Genomic DNA, 5,973 nt, shown 5'->3' on the forward strand with positions numbered 1-5,973 from the left:
TTGTTTAGATTATCCTTTCTTTAATACATAAAGGAACTACATTTTTATAGCAGAATAATATTATAGAAAATGATGTATAATAGAATGGTGATGAGTAGTGCAGGCTGTAGTGTCAATCTTCTGGGCTCAAAGATGAGTTTTTCTGTAACCAGTGGAGTGATCTTGAAAAGTTTTGCAATTTCTGTGTACCCAGTTTAGTCATTTATGAAACATTATTATCAAATACACTTATAAAGAGTAGAAGTAGACCTCAAATTTTTCTATGAATAGAATAACTTATTCTGATGTAATGGATGTAAAAACTGTAAGATATATGGAAAATTTTTAAGTCTTTTCTGAAACAAAGAAAAGATGAGTTTCCATTGCAAGAGATTCAAATTTGTTTACCTGAAATGTCCATTTACCAGCAAGCTGGTTAAACATAAAATGTTAATTATATCTAAATCTTGCATATTTTTGGACGTGGTTATTATGAGTAAAATGTATTAGTACTATTACCTACCAATCAATTCTTTGGAACCAAAAGAGTCTTCATATTTTGCCATGGTGCATTGTATTCTTTTCTCATAGTATATTTATATTATATGCCACTTTAACATGGCAATATGAACCAAAGAATTATAATTTTAATGATTTCAAACAGCATTTTATAAAAATATAGTATGCAATGAAGTATTTAAATTATAGGGCAAATGTAAATAAGTCTAATTTATCATCTTGCTTTTCTATTGTAATCATTTAACATTGTGAAAATTCTTCATGGTATATATGAAAAATAAGATAAAATAATCTTAATTTAATGACTTTAAGAATTTTCTTTCAAATTAAATCCTGTCTACAACATTATTATTTTAAGCATTTTTGCCAACAGAAATTGACAGTATGAATTTTTTAAATCACAGAAATAAATGAAAGGAAAGTAAAACTAGATGTTATTAAAATAATTAGAAATGTAAAAATGGATTACGAATACATAAAATGACATAAGGTATTTATAGGACCAGTAAGAACAGTACAATATTAATTTGTACTGTTATTTTCAATTACAAGTAAAAATGATAATAATACCAACAAGTATAGATTGTAGACTACACAAATGACACATCCAAAAGCAGTCACAGTTCTTTTGTGTGGTATTGATATCATATAAGGTAAAATCTTGAAATAAGACAGTAGAGAAATTTCATACATTTAAAGATAGTGAAAAAATTACTTGGCAGTTTTGAAATTCCACATAATTTAAAATTAACTGCCAAATAGAGAAGTTGTGCTTTTAACACTGAGAAAGCATTTAAGGAAAAGGAAAACAAAATTTTATGCAAACAACATTAATATAAATTTCAAACATAAATCATTTATAAAATTATATTTCCTTAAAACAATATACGTATTCAGTTTTACAAAAGTTAAAAAAAATACGTTAGGTAATCAATACTTCTAAAACAGCCATTATATAGCAATAAACTATATATATATAGAATATATATATAGAATTGAAAACTTCAATTCTAGAACATGTCAGTAAAATTTCAAAAACAGAGGAAGCTTTAGTACTTGGACAAAAATTGTAGGATGCCACTAAATATTGACTGTAAATTCTTTGTTATGTAGCTTTTCACCACTAAGAATGTTAAAAAAGTGAGGCAAATATCTAATTTAGAGTTCATTTTTGAAGAATATTGCAAAGCTAAAGGAATCGGGTGGAAGGCAATGAAATTTTTTACCAAAGCTTTTTTTTTTCTTTTTTTGTTGTTGGTGTATTAGGATTTAATTCAGAATCTCACATTTGCTAGGCATGAGATCTACCACTTGAGCTACTCCACCAGTCCAAATTCTTGATATTCATGAAAATTTGTTTTCATGATTCCCAGGAATAAACATAAACATAAGAGGTCTCACTGCATGAAGATTTTTAAGTTGACAAATTTCAGGTTCAAAGCACTGTAAAATGAGACTCTTGATTTTGCTACTTACTGAGAGCACATTCATATCACAGATTTCGTTGACAAATATATCACCAAAAGTTACAGTTTTAACTGAACTGCAGAAAGTTCTGTACAGGAAAAAGCAGGAATTCATCATCATAGGACAGGTACAGATATGCACTTATAATTACTGACAGAGAACATGTTCAAAATTGTTAACTGTCACAGTTTTTCTCTTCAGAACTTTTTGTATTTTCAAATTTGTCTCCAATATTAGCACCTATCATTTTTCTATAACTCATTTCTACTTCAATGGCTTAATTTATTCTAGATACAAATAAACTGCTACTTTCCTTTTGAAATAATTTATGTTCATGAATTAAACCCACTGACCTTAATTTGTAAAACAATGGTTCATTTTCTTCAGAAGCCATGTTCATTACAATATTGCAGGAATGTAAGTCTTGCAATGATAATGGCCAGCATTCATGGTTATTGCCTTAAACACAACACATCCATCCTCCAATCACATGGATTTGGAATTATAAATTACTTTTTGTTCTAGAGAAAGCTAAAATTTAAACTTTCAGTGACTTATTAATGCTTGTACATCTAAAAAGGCATTTCTGATTTTAAAGTGAATGAATTCTGAAACATGCATCATATTTCCAAAATGTATATATCTTTTTCATTTTCAGTACTGGGGCTTGAACTCAGGGCCTTTAACTTGAGCTATTCCACAAGCTCTGTTTTTGTGAGGGGCTTTTTGACATAGGTTCTCAAGAACTATCTGCCGGGGATGGTTTTCAACTGCAATCCTCGTGATCACCGCCTCCTGAGTAGCTAGAATTACAGAAGTGAGTCACCAGAGCCCAACATATAAAATGCAAATAAATTTTTAATAAGAAAATTCTGTAACATTGCAATAGATGAGGGATATTCTATGAGATACTTTTAAGAATTATATCATTATTTATTTTGAATATTATTTCCCATAAAATCACATGTATTTAGTCATTAAATTTATACTTATTTTAGGATTGTAAATCATAATATGGAATATTAAAAACATGTTCCTGCATATGTCCAAAACAGAATTACATGAATATATGTGTGCTCCACAGAAATATAAACACCAACAAATCAATTGTTTTCAGAGTTCATGTCCAACAGGAAAGAAAGATGATTTTAAATGTTTAATAGCACTGTTATTTTAATTGCTGGAACCCAGCTTTCTAAATGACTCTAATGAAAGTATTTTTCACTTCTTTGTTTCTAAATCTATAAATGCGAGGATTCAGCACAGTGGTGTGACAAAAAAAGAAAAAACAAAGAAGCCACTTGATCCTTTCCCAAGGAGTAGGATTTCTTTCATTTTAAATAAGTAAAGATCATAGTGCCATAAAAGATGGTGACTCTCAGGAAATGGGAGGCACAGGTAGAGAAGGCCTTTTGCTTTCCTGAAGTAGAATTAATTTTAGAATAATATAGAAAACAGACACATAGGACAAAAATATTTTGATGAGGGACACAATTATGGTAGAACCAGCAAAAATGCATATCACAATTTTCCTGTTAGATGTGTCACCACAAGAGAAGCTAAAACTGGGGATATATCACAGAAAAATTGATGGAGTACATTGGAGTTGAAGTAATGCAATCTACTCATGCAAATCATCTTGATAGAAGTATCCATAAAGCCAATCATTTACAACCCATTGAAGAGGGCACAGCACAGCCTTGTGGACATAAGAACTGGACAGTGTAGTAGATTTCAGATGGCTATATGTCTATCATAGGCCATTGAGGAAAGAAGAACACATTCAGCAGCACTACACAGGACAAAAAAGTATGTCTGTGTGAAGTATCCTATGAAGGAAATATTCTTGTTGGAAGTCACTAAGTTCCCTAAGGTTTTAGGAGTGATGACATTTGAGTAACAGAGGTCAAAAAATGACAGCTGACTGAGAAAAAATACATAGGTGTGTGAGGTTAGAGATCCAGGGAAATGATCAATACCATCCCTATGTTCACAAGCACAGTGACCAGGTTTATCAGGAGAAAGAGCACAGGGAGCAGCAGCTGGATCTCTTCAGAGTCTGTCAGTCCCATCAGGATGAAGTCAGGAACATGTGTTGTTCCAAATAATCTTACTGCAGTGCTGTAAACTGTTTAGAAATCAGTTTATGCTAGCTCAAATGACTGTAGAATATTTTTTTATTATATGAGTTCTCCTATATTTTTATAAGAAGTAGAGTTGGTTTCTTAATAAATTTACAGACTATCACTGAAATAATTGATTTTGAAATATGGATATGGATAAAAACTGACATTTGGATATAACACATTTAGCATACTATGTAAATATATTGAACTTGAAACTCTTCTAAGGCCTTTCCATTCTTAACATATTTAATCTACATGAAATATTATATATCACCTAGATATTTTCAAATAAGCAGAATAGTGAGGAAATTCCAAAGCCATTTACCTGTAGCCAGTGTCAATGCATGCTGATTCTGTGATTTTATCAAGATAGTTTGATTCCAAACAGCATATGCATATTACTATATTCCTGATCATAATGACTTCAAAATCCTGAACAAAATACTCGATATATAATGGACAAAGATATAAAAACACTTTAATGTGTCATTTACTGCTTGTAACATTCATAAACTCTAAGTAAATTTAACTTCAAGGGGACTAAGGGAGAACATAGACCACATAAAAGTGTTTATATCCAGAAGATGAAATATCTTCCTAACTTGGTACTGCAGAATCAAATTTCTGCTAGGATTAAATTTTCAAAATATTCAGACTGCTTTCAGATTCTGTATCTATCAATCCTACATTTCTATTTCCACAAATACTAACAATACTTATAATAAAGCTCAAATGATATGAATATTCTTATAAAAATTCTGCATCATTTTATGTGATCTAAAATAATTCAATTTTAAGAATACTTACTGTGAGACAAATGTGGCAGAAAAAAACTTTCTTGTAATATTATATAACCCAACATTTATGAGGTTCAATTTTTTGCCCAAATAGTATATGAAATCCATTTCAGGAGGTGAAAAAAATTCTGTAATGGAGCAGTTCTGGTCCCTGACATAGTTATCTTTATACTTTCTATTCTAAGGCAAGTTAAATGAGCCTTGAAATTTTGTTCAATTTGTTCAAATGGAATATTTTCCACAAAGGTGATTCTCAAAAGAGTCCCAAGGAGCTGGAGCTACTGTGAATATATAATCAATGGAGTGTGTGCCTTGCCTTTCAGTCTGATAAGGCCTGGGTGACTCATTTAATGGGCATTGGGTCAAAAAAAGTTTGTCATCCTCAGGCACCAATTTCCAAGGAAAATGACTTGATACATTTTCAAGGACAAAAATTTTAAGAACTAAATGATCATAGGCTTTGTCTTTCATGTAGGTGCTTCACGACAAAGAAAATGATCAGTGGATCTCTGCTTGGTGTATTGATTTTTAAAAAATAGTTTTAAATTGACTCATAATCATTACCTAAATATATGTAGTAAAATATTTGCATAGCATAGGGCTTATATCAAGAATAATTTAGTGATAAAAAGAAAAATTTTTTGGAAAAACATTATTTTATGACTGATAGTATCAAGGATGGTTGGTGAAATTTTCATCATGAAATACTTTATTTCTTAAAATATTTTTATTGTTGTGCTAGGTAGGGGTACATACAATATATTAAATACATCATACTTGAATGCACTACCTCCACTGTTGTCCTTTATTCCCCCTCTCCTGATTCCCAGAGCAGTTTCAACAGGTATCCTTTTTGCATTTATATACATGGGTAAACATTATTTGCCCTGTGTTCATCCTCCTACCCTTTGAAAGCCTCAATCTAGAGATAAAATTGTTGTTGAAAAAATAGTACAGGTAGCTTCTTTCCTTACTGGCACGGAGCCCTGCTGAGCTGACTGGCTGGCCTGGTTCCCAGAGGCAGGCAGACTGCCCTGAGCAGGCAGAGAGGGGAGGGTTGGGCTGGCCAGCCGGTGGGAAATGAT

General features: G+C 31.3%; 1 pseudogene; it reads right to left on the reverse strand.

The window, feature by feature from the left end:
- Positions 1-3,160: 3,160 nt before the first annotated feature.
- Positions 3,161-5,757, reverse strand: LOC109674235 (olfactory receptor 8H1-like; annotated as a pseudogene).
- Positions 5,758-5,973: the final 216 nt, after the last annotated feature.

Source organism: Castor canadensis, chromosome 1, assembly GCF_047511655.1.
Source record: "Castor canadensis chromosome 1, mCasCan1.hap1v2, whole genome shotgun sequence".
In the NCBI taxonomy this organism is placed as follows: domain Eukaryota; kingdom Metazoa; phylum Chordata; class Mammalia; order Rodentia; family Castoridae; genus Castor; species Castor canadensis.